At 41.8% G+C, this 22,964-nt stretch overlaps 1 protein-coding gene across 4 annotated transcripts in view; it reads left to right on the top strand.

Moving 5' to 3' along the window:
* Positions 1 to 22,964, top strand: part of MED13L (mediator complex subunit 13L) — a 442,112-nt gene that overhangs the window by 317,155 nt on the left and 101,993 nt on the right. The gene's annotated exons all lie outside the window — the stretch shown is intronic.

The following is a 22,964-nucleotide window of genomic DNA, read 5'->3' as shown; positions in this document are numbered from 1 at the left end:
AGAGGTTGCTCTGGTGTTGATGGAAAAATCATTTTATGTTCTGGTATGAATTTATCTAGACTATGAAAAAGGTGCTTTTACAAAAATAAATTAGCTGACGTGATTTTCAACAGTCCTTTAATACTTGCGGACTGATTTTGCTTTCAGGTTTCTTTTCCTGGTACAAAGGGCCCTCTGTGTAAATCAAATAAAGCCCCTAAATGTACACAATTTAACATCTTGAAACTTATTAGCTCTTTGTGATATAGCTTAGGTTACTTGTAGTTCACAACAAGAGCAGCCACCTTGATTTTAATGGTGTAAAATTGTATCTACACTAGTTGTTAAAGGGTGTTTGAAATCATGTTTAACTTGATATTTTAAAAAGCACCTTTTTCATCATCTAGACAGATCCCAAGGGGTATACTCTTGTCTGTCCAGTGCATCCCAATAACAATGATTTACCAAATGGACATTAATTCCCAGTTGGAGGGGGGAGTGGTATGTGGAAAACATTGATCTTCCTCTTTTGATGGGTGAGAAGTTCTGCTGAATATAGATGGCACTGCTCATTGGCAGGATGGTGGCAAATTCTGGCTAGCAAAGTAGTCTGCCAAACCACAGCAAGTGACAGCTGCTAGTCCTGGAACAGTGTGATTCATATATGAAAGAAAATAATTGCATTTTTTGTACTTCGGGACTGGTGAAGGCAATACCTGTTTAAATAAAGTTACCTTTTCAAAGCTTTGACTGTCCAGTTCTCGATGACCACGGGTGAATCAATACACAATCATGCTATTGAAGGAGTCAGACAAAGGCCACATTTCTGAAACAAAAACAGTAATTGATAGCTGTAAGATTCATGATAAAATTATTACAAAATGCCTAATTTGAGAAGACACAGAGTTTAAACTTTGGGCTAGTGAGCTGTTAAGAAAAAGTTAGTTTATGCCTTAGGCTTAAGACTAGAATAGTAGGTTGGTGATCCCCATCAGTGTTAGGTTTATTCTTGACTTTTAGGTTATTAATATTCAAAAGGATTTTTAAGGCGAGTTTCTGGAGAGAAGTTGTTCATGACAATTCCATAGTGAATTTGTTCCTATGTAGTATCTCGTAAACCACTAAGATACCAGTACAAGGAGAGGGCTTTTTTTTTTTGGAAACATAATGTGCAACTCGGCTGTAAAATAAAAGTACTTCCATGTTCCGTGAATAATATAAATGTCACTTTAAATGTATGCTCTGATTTGGCTGCATTTTCATTTGAGAGAGTTCTTCCATTGAAACGAGTTTTTAAAAGGAGTCCATTTGAAACACTGTATCCAAAGGCCAGGAATTAGACAGAGAGAAATTTCAGAATGGGACTATCAGCAGTGATTTTCAAGGTTATCAGTATGTTCTCCTTTTTATTTCTTTTTTATACTGCTATGGACATGCTACATAATGTATGTTTATAACGGCATTCTACACTTTCCACAGTTTGCATCTTCTGCATCTTCTGTGATCTTCTACACTTTCCACAGTATGCATCTGATGAAGTGAGCTGTAGCTGACGAAAGCTTATGCTCAAATAAATTGGTTAGTCTCTAAGGTGCCACAAGTACTCCTTTTCTTTTTGCAAATACAAACTAACACAGCTATTACTCTGAAATGGTATTGTAGTTTATTCTATAATATTAATACTTGGTGTACAATGGTATTGACTGTCATTGGTAAATACTGGTATAAATATGAATGAGTTCCTATCTTTGCATTAGGGTAATTTTTTTATTTTTATTTTTATTTGAAGGCTCTTAGAATTTCCAATGAGAAAAACACATTGATTTTAATCACAGACTAAACATTGACTATACTTTCAATAAACTTCACTCTGTTTTTTTTTCCCCTCAGTGATAACTACTCTGCTACTTGTAACACAGGATAATTGTTCATAGTGAAATGTAATAGAAATGTAGTAATAAGCTTTTGGGTCATTACATAGGCAGGATCCAGCATCCTAAAGTGTGAATTTATATTCATAATGAATACAGTGAACTTGCCTGATCTTTCAATTTTATTGCAGTTCTGTATCAGCATTATTCTGAATGTGGTAATAAAAATAAAAAAGACCCACATTCAAAAATCATTAATACTTCCAACCTCATATTGTAAAATTTTGTATGTGGTGTTGCTGTGATGTTGTTGGTCCCAGGATATTAGGGAGACAAGACGGGTGAGGTAATATCTTGTGTTGGACCAACTTCTGTTGGTAAGAGAGACAAGCTTTTGAGCTTACAGAGCTCTTCTTCAGATCCTGAATAATGTATGGGCTTGTAAGCTTCTCTCTCTCTTCAGTAGAAGTTGGTTCAATAAAATATATTATCTCATTGTAATATTTTGAGATTCCAAAAATATAATCCTGACCCATTGCTCTGGGGGAAAAGATTCTTGGATGTGATTCCCATTGCTGAAATTTTATTTCATAGATGGAACAAGATAATTAACTAAATAAAAAGTAATAATATCTGGAATTGATTAGTCTGTTACTAGCTAAGATGTAGAAATAAACAGCAGTGTAACCAGATTTGAGAAAAGAATCACCATTTTTAGTACTCTGTAATTTTTCCACTACACCAAAAATGTCTGGCTAATTGAATAAACACAAAAACAACCAATCTTCATTGTGTGCTGGGAGACGCCACTGTGATTTGGAGTTCCTGGAAACACTTTCTTAAAAATTCATATGCTGTAATGTAATGTGAACAGTCAGGCCGAACGGCTGCAAGGGGATGGTCATGTTGGGTTCTGGGAACTGGGTGGGCTTTTAGGCTCCTCCCCCAGCCTAAAGGGAGGAGCCACTGAGCCCAGGACTCAAATAAGTACAGGGGACAACAAAAGAGAAAATAAGGGCAGGTGTGAAGGTCAAAGGGTCAAAAGTGGGGAACGTGAAGGGGACACCAAACAGAGAGTCCCAGACAGCACCCACTGCTCCTTGAAGGTGTCAAGGGAGCCAGCAGACACGGCCCAAAGGAACTCTGCTCAGATACATGAAAGGATTGAGGAATGGAAATAGGCCCCATAGTCGCAGAGCAACCCGTCAGCCAACATCCTTTCCCTGGTGTTATAGATGGCCATTTTGGCCATCACTAGGAAGAGGTTGACGAAGAGATCTCACGACTTCATGGCACCACGAATGGGGTGTGCATAGATGAGAAGGTACGGGAAGAAGTGCAGCCAGAACCATAAAAGTAGGTCCAGGAGGAGCTGGAAAAGGGGCTGCAAGCGGACACACTCAAGGTAGGCTTGTGCCAGGGTCTCCCTCATGCAGCAAAAGGAATGGGTCGGGGATAGGGTGAACCACGCCAGGTACAAGCCCATGCTCATGGCTCCATAAAAGAGCCGCCAACTAATATCCCCAGCAGGCCATGGGACCAAGGTGGAATACAGACTGGCCCTCTGGGTCCCTCACTGTCCAGGAGATGGCGAAAGGTTCCACCACTTAGTATCAGGGCGGGACGCAAGGATGGGGTTATGGAATGTATGGAGCATGAACGTATACAGGTGTGCCTTGGCACGCTTCAGAAGTGAACCGGATGTAGATCGCACAGCCAGCTCGAGATGTGCATGGGGACAACTGAGGGGGCTCATGGGGCATGGGCATATCAATCATTACTTACAGGCTGTTTGGAGCGTTCTCAGGAAGGCTCATCTGGTGGAGGATAAGCTTCACCTAAGCCTGTTGTTTTCCCTAATGACCCATTACCTTGAATCGGCCCTTCACAGCCGGCTGTCTAGACTGGAAGCATTTTGCCTAGTGGGTGCCACCTGGGTTTGCCTACATGTGAAATACAGTACATAGTCAATATTCATAACTTCAGATACAAAAAGGATACTCATATTCAGTAAATCATAAATTTCCAATTACACCTGACATTACCTGTCTTGTATGAAATGCATCATAATTATGCTATAGTCATATCATAATAATATCACTATGAAGAATATGGGGTGCACTCTCATAGGCCCTTTTTCCAACAAGCTGAGAAGGGGCTACCTCAAGTCAATTAGAGACACCTGAGTCCAACTAAGGGCTCCTCTGGTGAGAGAGGTGGGTGGCAGAGACAAGCTCCTGCAAGGCTACTGGAAGCAGGGAAATAAGCTTCTTTAGGAAGAGAGGCTGCTCTCCTCTCCACAGGGGAAACAGCCAAACCCGAGTGCTTGTTTAGAGGAAGAACTGATACCCTGAGGCTTACCTTGAATATACTGAGAAGTAAACACCAATGGGGAAGACAAACACTCTCCAGAGTGGGGCTTATTTATCCCAGGTCACATTACTGCCAGAGGGGGAAGTGCTAAGTCTGGGGAGGCGGAGGAGATGCCTTGCCGCAATAAATAACCATTGTTATTGTCTTAAACATCAATAGAAAGCTGCACACAATCCTAGTTTAGTTAGTAGTACTGTCTGAACTCCCTGGAGCTTGGTTTATAATTGTCATCCTATTAAAAAGATAGGTCATTCTGGGCATATATGTGTGTTTGTCAGGACCTCAGCTGTTCCAGATAGCTCCTGCCTTCTCCCATTCAGTTGTGTGCTCTAACTTTGAGTGGTCTTGAGATTCTCATGCTTACAAGAGTTTGCAGTGGTGCATGCTATATGGATGGATATAGGATGCATTATGAAACAGGAGACACTTGTATTACACTGGGGCCCAGCATGGGGACTCGTTAAGAATCAACTTCTGCACCCTCTGCTAAGGAATCTTCCTCTTTGGCCATGAAGTACCAACCTCAGTGCTGCTGTAGGTTATATATGCTGTGCTGCCACACAGTTATAGGGGAAGGATATTTGGCTGTTGAATCTGCATGCTTGCAGATACATAGACCAGGCCCCAACCCCATAACATTTTTCTATTTTACTGCATATGGAGTCCCATGGAGCACAGTTCATTTAGGGAGGCAGACCTCCTCCCCACCCATAGGCTTTCTGTTTTCTGTCTCCCTCCTTCCTTTCCCCTAACTCTCCATAGGCCCCTGGTAGTATCTACTGCCCTGGGCACCCAGTGGAGCAGGAAGCAGCATTTGTCTCTGAACTAGGGAGGAGGAGTATAAAATACCACACACTGAAGCATGATATGTTGCTTAATAGTTGAGAATCACTACATTAGATTATCAGGATGTTTTCCGTAGTAACTATCACTAAGACAGTCAAACACTCAGTGTCAGTTGGTGTTCCAAGAATTTAAATTTCAGATTGCAACAGTATATTTTGACAGCCCACATGGTGTACATATGAAAAGTTAATAACAGATTTACACATTTCCATCTCCTTACTCTATAAACATGTGGATTTTGTAAAAACTGTGGAAGATCAAAAATTTTAGTGTGACGATGTAGAGGATCTACAGTAGGTGAAATCTTCCCACAAGGTTTATTTGTCTGACTTAAGTACAACCTCACAGCAAAAGCATAAAGCAGATGTTACCATTTTAATTGTAAACATGCTGACTCCCAGTGTGCCAAGGGACTTGGGGAAGCTGCACAGCCAATTAAAATGCAATAATAAGCAATAGTTTAACACTCCCTCATTCCCTCCCCCCAATAAAAAGCAAGCAAAATATTCTAACGTAATCTCAACAGATTATTAAAAGTATGCACTGAGGAATGAGATGAGATGGATGTTCCTGCAGGAACAAGTTGCACACTTCAGAGCTGCACAACAAAAGCTCAGACACCTGCTGCCTTCAGGCAAAAAGGTGGAACCCCCACACCTGAAATATGGATAGTGTCACATTGTAAGAAACGGTGATAAGGCTCAGTGAAGTTGTCTTGGATGATAATTAGATCCATCTCAATTAAGGACTTTTAAAACCAATAGGATCATCTTAAATTTCATAGAATCGTAGAACTGGAAGGGACCTCTAGAGCTCATCTAGTCCAGTCCCCTGCACTCATGGCAGGACTAATTATCGAGACCATTCCTGACAGGTGTTTGTCTAACCTGCTCTTAAAAATCCCCAATGATGGAGATTCCACAACCTCCCTAGGCAATTTATTCCAGTGCTTAACCACCTGACAATTAGGAAGTTTTTCCTAATGTCCAACCTAAACCTCCCTTGCTGCAAATTAAGCCCATTGCTTCTTGTCCTATCCTCAGACGTTAAGAAGAACAATTCTTCTCTCTCCTCCTTGCAACCACCTTTTATGTACTTGAAAACTGTTGTCATGTCTTCTCTTTTCCAGACTAAACAAACCCAATTTTTTCAATCTTCCCTCATAGGTCATGTTTTCTAGACCTTTAATCGTTTTTGTTGCTCTTCTCTGGACTCTCTCCAGTTTGCCCACATCCTTCCTGAAATGTGGTGCTCAGAACTGTACACAATACTCCAGCTGAGGCCTAATCAGCATGGAGTAGAGAGGAAGAATTACTTCTCAGGTCTTGCTTACAACACTCCCAGAATGATGTTCACTGCTTCTCTTTTTTTTTTTTTTTTTTTTTTTTTTTTTGCAACAGTGTTGACTCATATTTAGCTTGTGGGCCACTGTGACTCCCAGATCCCTTTCCGCAATACTCCTTCCTAGGCAGTCATTTCCCATTTTGTATGAGTGCAACTGATTGTTACTTCCTAAGTGGAGTACTTTGCATTTGTCCTTATTGAATTTCATCCTACAGTATTTACTTCAGACTATTTCTCCAGTTTGTCCAGATCATTTAGAATTTTAATCCTATCCTCCAAAGCACTTGCAACCCCTCCCGGCTTGGTATCGTCCGCAAACTTTATAAGTGTACACTCTATGCCATTATGTAAATCACTGACGAAGATATTGAACAGAACTGGACCCAGACTGATCCCTGTGGGACCCCACTCATGCCCTTCCAGCATTACTGTGAACCACTGATAATTACTCTCTGGGAACGGTTTTCCAACCAGTTTTGCACCCACCATATAGTAGCTCCATCTAGGCTGCATTTCCTTAGTTTATTTATGAGAAGGTCATGCGAGACAGTATCAAAAGCTTTACGAAAATCAAGATAAAATTTGTCCTGGCAGCCAGTGTAGAGAATAAAAAGCAGTATGTAATATGTTCACATTAAAGGTCACATGTTGTAGGGGATCTTTCCTACAGCAAAGACTGAAAGTAGAACCTGTAACTTACAATCTACAGTATAAAACACTGCTCAAACGTTAGTTAAAGAGGGAAGAACATGAGGCATTCCCCCTACCATCTTACAGGTGTTCATATTGTCAACAAAGCTGTCCTAGCCATGTGAACCTTGGGGAAGGGGTGATAAATATACAGGTGGGACCCAAACTTTGGTCTCCCTTACTGCCTACTGTATGTTCCAATGCATCCATTTTGAGTGGGAAAAAAATGGAGAGTGTTAGAGATAGGATCAGTAAGTAAGAGCATCTCTAGAGAGAGGCAGATTAGTTTTGGCAAGAGGGTTGGTTAGTGACAACTTAAAAAGTGTTGAGATAATAGGTTCATAACATTATCTAAACACTTTCTGTGTTATCTAAACACTTTCTGCATTGTGAATCTGTTATCTCAACACTTTCCCCACCATTGAAAAAAACAAGAGTTAGTTAATATTCATAGTGTGTTTCTGTACATGCATCTCATATATGGTTTTAGAGAATGTCAACAGAATTTGGAAGGCATTCTTGATATGTATAAAAGAAAACTAGTATATTACAAAATAATGTAATGATAATGAAAAGGGCTAGACCGACAATTATGGAAGCTGAAGTTCTCTCCCCAGAACAAAAGGAAGTATAGTTTAGTGGTTAGGGTGCTAGCCCAGGACTCAGGAGGCCTGGGTTAAATTACCAGCTGTACTAGACTTCCTGTGTGACTTTGGGCAAATCACTTAGGGCTAGTCTACATTGGCAACATTAAAGCGCTGCCGCGGCTTGTGTAGTTGCAGCAGAGCGCTGGGAGAGAGCTCTCCCAGCACTCTAAAAAAGCCCACCTCCATGAGGGGCGAAGCTACCAGCGCTGGGAGCGCACCTCCCAGCACTGGTGCACTGTCTACAGTGGCGCTTTTTCACACCCCTGAGCACTAAAGTTGCAGTGGTGTAAAGTGCCAGTAGAGACAAGCCCTTAGTCTCTCTGTACCTCAGTTCCCCATCTCTAAAATGAGCACAACAGTACTGCCCTACCTCACAGCAGTGCTGGGAGGATAAATATATTAAAGATTGTGAGGCATTCATATACTACGGTAGTGTGGGGCCAGATAAGTACCTAAGATAAATAAGATAGCAGCGCAGTATTAGTAATGCTTTCCCCCACTGCACAGTCTGTGGAGGCATACTGCATCACCCATACTCTAAAATGACATTCTTTGCATGAAAATTGAGTATGAAAAATACCTAAATGTGTGTGCATGTGTGTGTGTATGTATGTATAGTTTTGGGTATTTCTCATACTTCAGAAGTGACACATAATGTATCATCTGTACATATTGGTTTGAATCCTGCCCACCCAGGCTGAAATAAGATGAAATGAAGTAGCTGGTAGTTCCAGTTCAATCATCCTTACAGTTTTTTAAGACCCGGCTTGACAAAGCCTTGGCTGGGATGATTTAGTTGGTGTTGGTCCTGCTTTGAGCAGGGGATTGGACTGAGGTCTCTTCCAACCCTAATATTCTATTATTCTGTTCTAAGGTTCTATTACATTTGGCACAATTATTAGTAGCTTTTGCAGAGGAAAGAAATTAAATTGATATGGAATGCAAATAGTTTCTTATTAGAGTATGGCTGATGCAGTATACATGAAATAAAATATATTTTGTATACATTGTGACAAAGTTCCTCCTCTACCTTGGTGGGTCTTGTGCTTATTGGTGGACTTGCTCGCCTTGGAGATTCACGGCAGCCCTCAGTTTGGCCATTTTCGTGAACCCACAGTCCAGGTCAGCTCCTCTTATATCAAGTAGGGAGTTATGGGGGATGGAGGGATTGGGGGAACCCGGGCCCACCCTCTACTCCAGGTTCCAGCCCAGGGCCCTGTGGATTGCAGCTGTCTACAGTGGCTCCTGTAACAGCTGAGTGACAGCTACAACTCCCTGGGCTACTTCCCCATGTCCTTCTCCCAACACCTTCTTTATTCTCCCCACAAGACCTTCCTCCTGATGACTGATAATGCTTGTACTTCTCAGTCTTCCAGTAGTACGCTTTCTCACTCTCAGCTTTTTGCGCCTCTTGCTCCCAGCTCCTCGCACGCACATCAGAAACTGAAGTGAGCTCCTTTTTAAACCCAGGTGCGCTGATTAGCCTGCCTTAATTGATTCTAGCAGCTTCTAGATGGGCTGCAGGTGTTCTTATCAGCCTGTCTGCCTCAACCTTCCTTAGAGGTTTTTAAGGTCAGGCTTGACAAAGCCCTGACTGGGATGATTTAACTGGGAATTGGTCCTGCTTTGAGCAGGGGGTTGGACTAGATGACCTTCTGGGGTCCCTTCCAACCCTGATATTCTATGATTCTATGATTCTAAATGTTTCCAGAAAGTTCCTGATTGTTCTAGAACCTTTCTTCTCACCTTACCAAGGGAAAAGGGACCTACTTAACCTGGAGCTAATATATCTGCCTTCTGTCATTCTCCTGTAGCCATCTGGCCTGACCCTGTCACAACATGAGAACCCTGTGATTTATGAACAGTCACTCATAAACTGAAGAGAAAAAGAGAAGAAGAAGGAGTGAGTCTGTGGCTTGTTGGGAAGAAAGTGAGCTCAGCTGAAGGAATGATCTCCATAAAAACTATATAGACCTAGGGTGACAGTTTTTGATATTATAGTTAGCTTAGATGACACACAAAAAGAGAAATAATAATGTTTGGGGAACTTCTTGATTTGTTCCTTGAATCCATCTTCAGTTGATGCCTTTTTTCTCCACCTTTTATTCTACCTTGTTTCCAGATTTACAAGTATTTTTCTCCAGTGTGGTTTCAGAGGCTCGTCCAGACCAGAGAACTTCTCTCACCACTGATTCCTCCTGGTTAATTCAAACTCTGTGATTAGAAGAGAAAGCATGATCTAACACCCCTTACATGCAAATCACTAGGATCAGGAGAAACGTTTACAGAGGCAAAACGTCAAGAGGTCCAATACATTTTCCAAAGTAACCTCTAATCACTTTCTTTATTCTTCACCCCTTTGGAGTTTTTTAATTTACTGTTGATTTAAGCAAGGTATTACAAGGTTCTGCCAAAAAAAAAAAAGAACCACCCAAACAGAAGAAAACAAATAAACCACCACAACAAGTAGCTTAGAAACACCATCTTGTGCAGCTGCAAGTGCTTTGCAAAAATTAAAATGCTTTGTAACAAGTAATCTTCAAATGAATAAAAGCACTTAAAATATGACTCCTCTGATATGACTTATGGAACATCACTCTAAGAAGAAAATATTAAATTATAGAAAAACAACTTAAGCATATCTTAATAAAATGTCTCAGAAGTAATTGCAGGAGTTTCTTGCTGAGTTGTAGCGTGATGGCTTTTAGGTCTAACAACTAAATGATAGCAAATTTTAAAACATCTATTCACTATTGTCACGGTTCCTCCCCCACTCTGAACTCTAGGGTACAGATGTGGGGACCTGCATGAAAACCCTCCTAAGCTTATCTTTACCAGCTTAGGTCAAAACTTCCCCAAGGTACAAAATATTACACCTTGGACTGGCCGCTACCACCACCAAACTAATACTGGTTACTGGGGAAGAGCTGTTTGGACGCGTCCTTCCCCCCAAAGTACTTCCCAAAACCTTGCACCCCACTTCCTGGACAAGGTTTGGTAAAAAGCCTCACCAATTTGCATAGGTGACCACAGACCCAAACCCTTGGATCTGAGAACAATTGAAAAGCATTCAGTGTTTTACAAGAAGACTTTTAATAAAAAATAGAAGTAAATAGAAATAAAGAAATCCCCCCTGTAAAATCAGGACGGTAGATATCTTACAGGGTAATTAGATTCAAAAACATAGAGAACCCCTCTAGGCAAAACCTTAAGTTACAAAAAAGATACACAGACAGAAATAGTTATTCTATTCAGCACAATTCTTTTCTCAGCCATTTAAAGAAATCATAATCTAACACATACCTAGCTAGATTACTTACTAAAAGTTCTAAGACTCCATTCCTGTTCTGTCCCTGGCCAAGACGACTACAGACAGACACAGACCCTTTGTTTCTCTCCCTCCTCCCAGCTTTTGAAAGTATCTTGTCTCCTCATTGGTCATTTTGGTCAGGTGCCAGCGAGGTTACCTTTAGCTTCTTAACCCTTTACAGGTGAGAGGAGCTTTCCCCTGGCCAGGAGGGATTTCAAAGGGGTTTACCCTTCCCTTTATATTTATGACAACTATAAAACTACCAAATAAGGCCCTGATCCTGCAAACACTAACACACATGCTTACCTTTATACATGTAAGTAGTTCCACTGACATCAAAATGTGTAAGTATGTAAAGTTAAGCACATACATAAGTGTTCACAGGATTAGAGCCTCAGTCTTTTGTGATGAGCTGTTACGGAGATAATCTTGAATTAAACATTTTTATTAACTCTTCTGTTTTCTGTCACATTACATGATTGTTTTTCATCACCATAAGTCATGCTTGATGTTGGGATTGATCCTCATTATTTATCAGATACTTGAGAGAAATGGATTAATATATTTTACTGTTTGCAATTTCTGCAATATTAAAAACAGAGTCTGTTTCTTCTTGCATCACAAAATGAATTTAGCTACTTTAAAGATGCCTCACATTTTACTGGTGTTATAAAACATTCTTAGTATAGATACATGAAGATCTCTTAGTATTGGAGGTTTCAGAGTAGCAGCCGTGTTAGTCTGTATTCGCAAAAAGAAAAGGAGTAATTGTGGCACCTTAGAGACTAACAAATTTATTTGAGCATAAGCTTTCGTGAGCTACAGCTCACTTCATCGGATGGAAGTGATTACTGAAGAACAACTGTTCTTTTTACAATTGCATTCTTTAGAAATCCATTTCGGGAATATCAAAGTTGTAATCAAAGCCTTGATATCTAGGAATCTCCTTCTAGAGTTTAGGGTTATAAAATAGTTGGGTGTGATAGTGAACAAAACTTGGCTTTGATTGCACACAGACTGACATTTGGCACATGCATTCAGAGCTTGACTTTGAAATGTAATCCTTTGATAGCTTCTTTCACTTAGCATAATTCTGGGAAAATAGCCTCTTTTAAGTTTGAATAGCCCAGAATAACACAGTTTCCATCAGGTATTTGAGTAGTTCTAGCAAACTAAGGCTATTTCTACTGTAGGAGTGCTTTGTTGGTATAGGTATACCACTGTACTTTACAGGTAAAGTGCTTCTAGTGTGGGCACAATTTATACTGGCAAAACTGCACTTTTGCTGGTATAAATTATTCCAGACCCACCGAGCGAAATATGCAATACCAGCAGAAGTGCAGTTTTGCCACAATGACTGCACTTAAACTAGGGGCTTTTGCTAGCACAACTCTGGCAATCAGGGATCATACCCCTTCACACCCTTGGCCAGCACTATGCTGGCAGAAGTCTAGTGTAGGCTCAGCTTAACATATGTAACAAAAAGAAGAGAAACCAAACCCCCAAAATATACAAAATTCCCAATTTATAGTGCATATTTAACTCTAAACATGTTTTCATGGTCATCGTATTAAACACATATTCACTCAATATATGTGGAGATATTTCCTTGTAATATTTTTTCCTACTTTAACACACATTGCTAATAGTTACTTTTTTTTTAAAGTTCATAGAGACTTTGGACATGCCTTGATATTACACAAAGAGGGACTTTAAAAATCTAAATAGATTTGTTTGTTAAATAGCTCACAGGTTATTTAAGGTAATAGAGAGCATGGTGGAAGCACCTATATGAAAGTGATCTGTGGGTGATTAAACATCAAAATGAGTCTGAGGCATTTGATCAATTACAAAAGCCATTTATTGGGGCATACTCTTGTTCTGTGAACAGTATTCTGTGGGCATGTCAAGAATATATAGCATTTGAGAAAAGAACATAAAGATTTTCATCATATTACAAAGATTTAAAATGTCTTTGGTGCTTCTTTTTAGTATTTTCTGTTTATAATATATTTAAAGCAGGACTCCAAATAATTTTCCAAGGGCAGAATCAAAATAAACTATCTGAAGCATGACATGTAGAAAAGGAAGGATGTGACAGAACCCAAAATAAAAATTTCTGTGTATTTGGTGAGACGATGTTTGTTCTTTTCCTGGACCTTCATTAATGGAAGTCTTTAACTTATGCAATAAAAGTTTAATCGTGTTCAGTACCTTTTATTATTTCATTCCCTGTTTCCGAGCCCTTGTAACTTGCAACAACCATTCTTGAAGGGTTTGATTCAGCTAGGTGCAGAACACTCTCACCCTGAGCCAGTAAGGTGAATGCATAACTTTAAGCTCATGAGTAGTCACAATGAAATTAATAGGAATATTCATGTAATTAAAGTTAAGTATGTGTTTGAATGTTCTTCTGGATCGAGGCCACAGTGCTCAGTACTTCGCAGTAGTGAGTCCAAAAGCAGCTTCAGTACCAAGGGAAGAAAAAAAAATTATATAGATAAATAGTTGATAGATATTATTGTTCAATCTAAAATGTAATTCCTGGATGCCCAAATTTTACTAAATTAATCTTTGCTAATGAGAATAGACAGAATAACTTACGTTATATTTGACCTCCTACTCAACCCCCACTCATGAAGATATATGTCATAACTGAGATCAACCATATATCCTCCATGAAGAAAGGAAAGGATACCACACAGGTAACTATGAAAATGGGGTTAGGGTCATGTGCAGTGTAGGCAGACTACAAAGATACATGTATCATCTTTGAGGTTTTCCTGTGGTGCTTCTTATTTTGTATTTTATACCACAAGAAGAACTATCTCATTAAAATCATATAGGAAATGTGTCTGCATAATGTTTTGTAAGATTGTCTAAATAAAGAAAGAAACAAAGGAGAACATGGAGATAAGTTTTAGGTTTCTCTTACGCTCTGTTCGATTTCAGCACACTTTCTCTTTATTGAGGGGAAGAGTACAATGTGACATGAGACATTCATCATACAACTGAACTAATTTAATTTGTAAACAGCAGTTCTGTTTATTTTAAAAGATTAAACTGAGATGAAAAATACTCTAGTGAAATATATCCCTGTAATGACATCATAAGACAACTTTGCATTTTCACTACCTAGCAGCTAGAAATTTTGTGTGTTTGTATGTGTGCACGCACGTGTGCATGCATGTGTTTTTTATATGAAAGAAAGATCTTCAAATATAAAATAAGCCCATATGCAGTACAGGTGCATATTGGGCTTTTAATGACATCACCAAATACTTAGAAAACTTTCCCTTCTCATCAAGATGTCATAAGTCTGTGGAAGAGTGCAGTAGACTTACAACTCACATTAGACATAAATCATTGATTTATTTTGTGTATATTTATCAATTTATCATCTGTCACATACAGTAATAGATTTAATGTCCCAAACTGCATATTTTTTGTGTATATTTCTCTGTGTAAATATTTCAGTCATCTGATTTTGAGCATTTCTTCTTCAAGTGCTTGCTTATGTCGATTCCAGTCTAGGTGTGTGCATGCCCACGTGCACAGTCATCAGAGATTTTTGCCTTAGTGGTATCTGTAGGGTCGACTGTGGCGCCCCCCTTGAGTGCTGTGCCCATGTGCTTGGATATAGGCGCCGCCGACCCTACACCCTCTCAGTTCCTTCTTACTGCCTGTGACTTGGTCAGAGCACCTTGTCTTGCAATTGTAAGAGCATTAGCGGTTCTTCAACAGCCCATTGTCTGTCTTTTTTGTGTATAGTTAGGTACTTAGTTAGCCTTTAAGGTAAGTGTTAGGTAGTTTGGTAGTTAGAGTTAGGATGACCAGACAGCAAGTGTGAAAAATCGGGTCGGGGATGGGGGGTAATAGGAGCCTATATAAGAAAAAGACCCAAAAATCAGGACTGTCCCTATAAAATCAGGACATCTCTTCACCCTAGTTAGAGTCCCGACTGGGACTTCACCCCAGAACAGTCTTCAAACATTGCTCGTCATGCAACAGGCCAATGCCTATTATTGACCCCCATGACAGTTGTCTGAAGTGTTTGGGGGAGTCCCATAGGAAAGACAAGTGCAGAATCTGTAAGAACTTTCGCCCTAGAACCCAAAAGGAATGGGATATCCACTTGAGGGCCCTCCTCATGGGGGCTGCACTTCTTCCTGCATCAGAGCCCTCCTACTTGGATCCCACGCTGAGCACCTTGGCATCAGTATGGAGTGCATTGCTGGCACCGGGCTCCACCCAGCACTGGAAGGGAGAGGGACCTTGGGCAAAGGACCTATGTCAGGCCATGTGCCCACCCCAGGGCTTCACAGGGGTACCTCTGAGGTCAGACCGCCCCCCAGCCCAGCCAGGGATCTGCCTCCAACTCCCGAGAGTGGCAGGGGACCCGGCTTGTTCTACAGCCCTCGCTGCCTGAAGCAGCCTCGGTGGCTAAAGAAGAAGCAGACCAACCGGCACTGCAGACACCACACCGGGCGCTGGACTCGGCTAAGGCTTCAGCGCTTAAGGGCAAGCTGGTCATGGGACTGCCTCATAGGGCACTGGAACTCCCTTGACCTCTGGACCGCAGGCGTAGATCCCTGCAGCCTAGGACCCTTGCACCGCATTCGCGGTCTCCGGTCAGGGATCCTTCTCACGAGCAACTCCTCTTCCAAGAGGTTGAGAACCTCCTGCGCTTGGGGGCAGTGGAGGAGGTCCCTCAAGACATGAAAGGAAAGGGGTTCTACTTCCGCTACTTCCTGATCCCAAAAGCAAAAGGAGGCCTCAGACTCATCGTGGACCTGCGTCATCTCAACAGGTCTCTCAAAAAGTTGAAGTTTCGCATGGTCTCCCTGACCCCCATCATTCCCTCTCTGGATCCACGAGGCTGGTACACTGCCCTTAATTTGAAGGACGCATATTTCCACATTTCCATTTTCCCGGTGCTGCCTTCATTTTACGCTGGGCCAGTGCCATTTCAAATTCACGGCATTGCCATTCAGTCTCTCGTCAGCCCCAAGAGTATTCACGAAGTGCATCGCACCAGTGGCTACTTACCTGAGGCGCCAGGGTGTTAAAATTTATCCCTACCTTGACAACTGGCTAATAAAGGGTCGGTCCTGGGATCAGGTACGGCAGCATCTTGATCTGGTTTGTTCCACCAATTGTGACCTGGGGCTGTTAATAAATGAGAAAAAGTCGACCTTAAGTCCAGTATAACGCCCAGAGTTCATTGGATCAGTCCTCGACTCTACTTAGGCCAGAGCCTTTCTCCCCAAGGCTTGATTCCAAGCCATAGTGGACCTCATCTCATGCATGCAAGCCCACCCACTCATACGTGCCTGTGATTGTTGGGCCATATGGTGGCCTGCACTTACGTGGTCCAACATGTGCAGCTCAGTCTCAGACCCCTGCGGGCTTAGCTGGTGTCGGTTTACGTTCCCAACAGACACAGGATGGATTGGGTGTTAGGGTCCCAGACCACGTACTGTTGTCACTCACCTGGTTGCAGAATCCTGCATCAGTGTTGGAGTGGGTTTCCTTCGCAGCTCCATCCCCATCGTTGACCTTCGTCTCCTGTGCCTTCGACCTGGGTGATCTCAGCATGCAAGGCCATTCATTGATTTGAGTCACAATTGCTCCCTACACATCAACATCAGGGAGCTAAGACTGGTGCGCCTGCCTGCCAAGCCTTCCTACCTCACATGAAAACCAGGGTGGTCCAGGTCTTGACAGACAATACAGCAGCTGTGTTCTATATTAACAAGCAAGGTGGAAGCCAGATAGTCTGTCCTTTTCCAAGAAGTTCTCAGGGGTTTGGATTTCTATATATAACACAGTATCCATCTCGTAGCCACACATCTCCCTGGGACCAGGAACGCTTCAGCAGATTGCCTCAGCAGGAACTTCTCATCTTGCCATGAGTGTTCCTTCCATCTGGAAGTGGTAAGCACCATCTTCCAGAGGTGGGGGACTCCCTCGGTGGATCTGTTCGTGTCCAGGCAGAACAGGAAATGCCACTTTTTCTGCTCGATTTGGGGATCAACAGAGGATCCCTGTCAGACGCTTTCCTACTCCCATGTTCAGGGGCTCTGTTGTACGCCTTCCCCCCAGTGCCATTAATTCACAGTGTCCTCATGAAGATCAAGCAGGACAAGGCAAAGGTGATCCTCATAGCACTGGCTTGGCTGTGCCAGTACTGGTTCGGCACACTGCTGGACCTCTTGGTGGCTGCTCTGTTATGGCTACTGCTCAGGCCAGACCTGCTGTCCCAAAACCACAGCAGTCTTCTGTATCCAAACCTGGCAGCGCTGCACCTGATGGCTTGGCTGCTGCATGGTTAAATATGGAGGAGCAGGAGTGCTCAGCTGGAGTCCAACAGGTCCTATTGGGCAGCAGAGAGCCCTCCTACCTGGCCAAATGGAAACGGCTCGCTTCTTGGTCTTTGGATAAAGGCATTCGGCCCGAGCAGGCCTCACTGCACTTAATCCTAGACTACCTTCTTCTTCTCAAGCGCCAAGGCCTGTCCCTTTCATCTATCGAGGTCCACTTGGCCACTATCTTGGCCTTCCATCCTCCGCTTGAGGGTAGGTTGGTTTTCACCCAGGCCATGAATGCCCGGTTCCTCAAAGGTCTCAAGCGCCCCTACCCTCACCTCAGGAGATCTGGCCCTATGGGATCTGAATTTTGTGCTGTCGCGGCTCACAGGTTCCCCCTGGAAGGTCGCATTCTTGGCTACAATAACATCTGCCTCTCGGCATCTGAGATTAAGGCGCTTACCTCAGAACCGTCCTATACGGTCTTTTACAAAGACAAGGTCCAGCAGCAGCCTCACCCAGCTTTCCTGCCCAAGATGGTCTCACGGTTTCATATGGGCCAGGATATTTACTTACCTGTCTTTTTTCCAAAGCCGCATAAGTTGGAGCAGGAGTATAGGCTGCATTCCCTGGATGTCAGGGGGGCGCTAGCCTTCTACATTGAAAGGACCAAGCTATTCCACAAGTCAATGCAATTGTTTGTCGCGGTGGCTGACAGGATAAAAAGTCGTCCAGTGTTCACTCAAAGAATTTCTTCTTTGATCACTGCCTGTATTTGCCGCTGCTACGATTAGGCACAGGTGCCACCTCGGGCAATTGTCACCGCCCACTCAACCAGGGCACAAGCCTCTTCTTCCCTAGCCCAAGTGCCTATCCGGGACATTTGTAGGGGGGCCACGTGGTTGTCTGTCCACATGTTCACGTCCCATTGCACACTTACCCAGCACGCCCGGGATGATACTGGCTTCAGTAGGGCAGTACTACAAGCCACTGAACTGTGAACTCCGAGCCCACCTCCATTGATACTGCTTGTGAGTCACCTAGGATTGAATCAACATGAACAAGCACTCAAAGAAGAAAAAACGATTACCTACCTTTCATAACTGTTGTTCTTCAAGATGTGTTGCTCATGTCCATTCCATTACCCGCCCTCCTACCCCTCTGTCGGAGTTGCCAGCAAGAAGGAACTGAGAGGGCATGGGGTCGGTGGTGCCTATATACCAGCTCATGGGCGCAGCACTCAAGGGGACCCCACAGCCAATCCTACGGATACCACTAAGGCAAAATTGTACTGTGCACGTGAGTGCGCGCACACCTAGAATGGAATGGACATGAGCAACACATCTTGAGGAATAACTGTTACAAAATGTAGGTAATCGTTTTTTCTTCACACAACTCCATTTAGGGCAGAAATTGTATACCCCTTACATTCCACAGGCAGCAATTAGTACTGTCTGCTTGTTCAGTGGGGTACAGTCAGCATGCATTCACACTCACCATCATTTGCTGCCACTTCTTTTCATCATATAATCTCTGTACCCTTTCCTCTGAGCAGCTGCGAGTACTATGCACCCAATAAAAACATCCAGGGCTTGATTCTATACTAACTTTGCACCTTTGAACACTCGCTACTGTGCAAGGTGAGTGTAAAAGGCAGCCATTCAGATTTGGTAAGCTTTTACACTCGCGTTGCACTCTTTTTGCTCAGGTGTAAATGATAACACAATGCAGTGAAGTATCAGGCTTGTAGCCTTCTCATAGTGACTAGGGGAGTAGCTGGCAGACTATTCACATGCATAGTGGTTTCTGGCATCCTGAAGAATGTCGGAGAGACAAGAAAAATACAAAAAAAGTAAGATAACATAAAAAATACATTTACGGTGTGGCCCAGATTTTCCAGGGTTCATTATCCACAACTGGGACCAGATATTTTAAAGAGCTCAGCACCCAATGTGCTGAGCTCTTCTGAAAATCTGGCGCTGACAGAGGATGCTGAGCACTTTTGTAAGTTTAGTCCTATGTGTGTTCTGTTGTACTTACGTAGTTTCTTACAGAGGAATGTCTCATGTACATAACTATAAGAATTGTGTGAAAAATATTCTTTGTGGAGTCTTCGTAGTTTAGAGAGAGTGTAACTGGGACTGTTAGTCATCATTAAGAAAACTGGATGTTGATAAAGTGCTACTGAAGATTTGTTATGTAAAATACAGACAAGAAAGTTTCTTGCAATCTTATTTCTTGTTCATTACAGACTAGCCCTAAATATGCAATCTGTAGTTACAGTACTCTACAAAGACCTTTGCTTTTATCAGTATTTGGAGATGTAGGTTGTAAATGATTACAAAAATAAATAAATAAAAGTCTTATATCTGTTCCTGAAAGGTTTCTGAGTAGCAGCCATGTTAGTCTGTATCCACAAAAAGAACAGGAGGACTTGTGGCACCTTAGAGACTAACAAATTTATTTGAGCATAAGTTTTCTTGAGCTACAGCTCACTTCATCGGATGCATTCAGTGGAAAATACAGTGGGGAGACTTATCTACATAGAGAACATGAAACAATGGGTGTTACCATATACACTGTAACAAGAGTGATCAGGTAAGGTGAGCTATTACCAGCAGGAGAGTGTGGCGGGGGAGGGGGAGAAAAACTTTTGTAGTGATCATCAAGGTGGGCCATTTCCAGCAGTTGACAAGAACATCTGAGGAACAGTTGGGGGGAGGGGGTATAAACTTTGGGAAATAGTTTTACTTTGTGTAATGACCCATCCACTTCCAGTCTTTATTCAAGCCTGAGTTAATTTTATCCAGTTTGCAAATTAATTCCAAATCAGCAGTCTCTCGTTGGAGTCTGTTTTTGAAGTTTTGTTGTTGAAGAATTGCAACTTTTAGGTCTGTAATCGAGTGACCAGAGAGATTGAAGTGTTCTCCGACTGGTTTTTGAATGTTATAATTCCTGACATCGGATTTGTGTCCATTTATTCTTTTACGTAGAGACTGCCCAGTTTGACGAATGTACATGGCAGAGGGGCATTGCTGGCACATGATGGCATATATCACATTGGTAGATGTGCACATGAACGAGCCTCTGATAGTGTGGCTGATGTTATTAAGCCCAATGATGGTGTCCCCTGAATAGATAGGTGGACACAGTTGGCAAGGGGCTTTGTTGCAAGGATAGGTTCCTGGGTTAGTGGTTCTATTGTGTGGTTGCTGGTGAGTATTTGCTTCAGGTTGTGGGGCTGTCTTTAAGTAAGGACTGGCCTGTCTCCCAAGATCTGAAAGCTGACTTTTTCAGCATGTTAATTTCTTCCCCTTCCCATTGTATTTTATTTGTAGATCCGTCTTACACTTTGTAGCAGGATTGATTTCTGCAGCTTGGTATTTAACAAATTATATGAAATGTCCTGAAGACAAGAATGTCAGTGTGCTGGGATCTGCATGCCTAAGAAGAACCCATCGCACTGTGCACTGCTGTTTTCTTGGAATAAAACTCATGTTTGGTCCAAAGTAAATATTTTATACAAAACCTGCCAGAAACTTACCAAAAGTGTGTAGAGTCCCCAAACCTTGATCTTTATTGTTTTTGGTCTTTAAAAGCTGTGCTTAAAACAGTGAGTCTGTTGCCAGAGGGAACATTCACTTTATGTAACTGTTTATTCTCTTGCAAAGTTTCACAATACAGCCCCCTGGAGTAGGACTTAATAACCGTAAAAGGGGAGAAGCCTGATACTATACACATATGGATAAATGTTACTTTCCCTGGACACACTTGCTCAGCAGAGGAAGAGTTCTGCCTTTAGGAATTCATTAGCTCTGGTCAAGACTGGCTACAGAGAACGAAAACGTGACTAAGCAAGATTTTCCATTTTTCTCTCTTGCCTATATATCTCAGGCAGATTTACTTGGATCTAGTAAATGATCTATAAATGATCCTGATTTCACTAATCAAACTTGACAGGTTTCAGAGTAGCAGCCGTGTTAGTCTGTATTCGCAAAAAGAAAAAGAGTACTTGTGGCACCTTAGAGTCTAACAAATTTATATGAGCATAAATTTATTAGTCTCTATGGTGCCACAAGTACTCCTTTTCTTTTAATCAAACTTGTAACTGTCTGCTAGGGTATAATATATGAATAATGGGCTAGTTATCTTAGAATGTTACGTTTCCAGAAACATGAAATGGAATCCTTCCTATATTTTCACTCTCCCTGTAATTCATCTCAGGAGGTCAGTAGATGACCTCAGGAGGTCATCTACTCCAACCCCCTGCTCAAAGCAGGACCAATCCCCAACTAAATCATCCCAGCCAGGGCTTTGTGAAGCCAATATCTTACTAAATTTCCATTTTGTCTATTTCTTACTCTGACAATGTTTATAGAAGGCCGTGAATGTTGTGTGAGATGAATATGACTTGTTCATGTCTGACTGCTTTGCAAGAGGCTTGAAAGAGTCAGTACCTGGTCCCAGATGGCTATTTTTCCTGCACTTCAATGGAAGGCAAGCAGGACTTTCACAGGCAAAACTGTAGGAAGCTTGTAGAATCAGAAGGATTCCTGTGTAATATCCTAAAGACCAGAGTTCAAAATGATTTCTTCACAAATAGCTTTTCTAGCTACTTTAGAAAGTCTGACCTGTTGCTTGCTGAACTCTTTGCTGAGACTATCTCCACTTGATCTTAGACCAGACTTTTCATCATTTTGCAATTAAAGCCTATGTATATAAAAGGGCATCATCCTTTGTCCAGAGACTAATATTATTTTTGATTACATGTTTTGGGTTCTGTTTATGATTTTATTTGTTATATGAGCGGAGAGTTTGATTTTGTTTTGGGGTTTTCTCTCCTCGCCCCTACCCCCCCAGCAGAGTAACTGAACAGAAATACCATGAATCTATGACCCATTTCCTTTCCCCTTTACAGCTTGCTGTAAAAATTTAGTGGCTAGTTTAAATCTACTGTACAAGTGGTAGAGCAGTAAACTTAAAATGTCTTTTCTGTTGCCATATGGAAATCAAGTAAAACTTACTAGTTTCCATTGCTGAATGATACAGAGTGCTACTAAACACAGGGTGTGCAATGCTGAGGACATTGAATAGAAGTTTAGCCTCCTTCCATTTTGATGCTTCTTAAAATAACCTGCCCCCAGATTTTCTAGAGTGAACTTTTTCCTTTTTTATGGCATCAGTTGTGAACCTTTAAACAGAAGCATAACTTTTATTTAAGGACAAATACTTGTTTTACAAAAAGTGCAGAATGACTTAGAGATTTAGGGAGCTTAAACAGCATCCTGTTCCAGACTATCAGTTCAACTATTCAAAAAGAGTTTACTGCAGTGCTGCAGTTAGTTGATTTAAACTGTGAAGTGAAATTGTTACAGTTGCTGGTGTTATTTCCTTAGTTGAAGGTAGTTATGTTGTGGCTGGCTTAGTGCCAAAGCCAACAACTATTAAAGAATGCCTTGCCACTGTAGTCCTACAATAATTTATCTGAACAATACAAATTCAGCTCTGTACATTTTCAGCTGATTGTATTGAAGACAAAAAAATGCAAAATTGTATGGGTTTTTTTGTTGTTGTTTGGCTGGCTGGTTTTTGTTTG

The sequence above is a fragment of the Lepidochelys kempii genome, chromosome 15 (genome assembly GCF_965140265.1).
Source record: "Lepidochelys kempii isolate rLepKem1 chromosome 15, rLepKem1.hap2, whole genome shotgun sequence".
NCBI classification, from domain to species: Eukaryota; Metazoa; Chordata; order Testudines; family Cheloniidae; genus Lepidochelys; species Lepidochelys kempii.
This window is presented reverse-complemented; position numbering and strand designations above follow the sequence as displayed.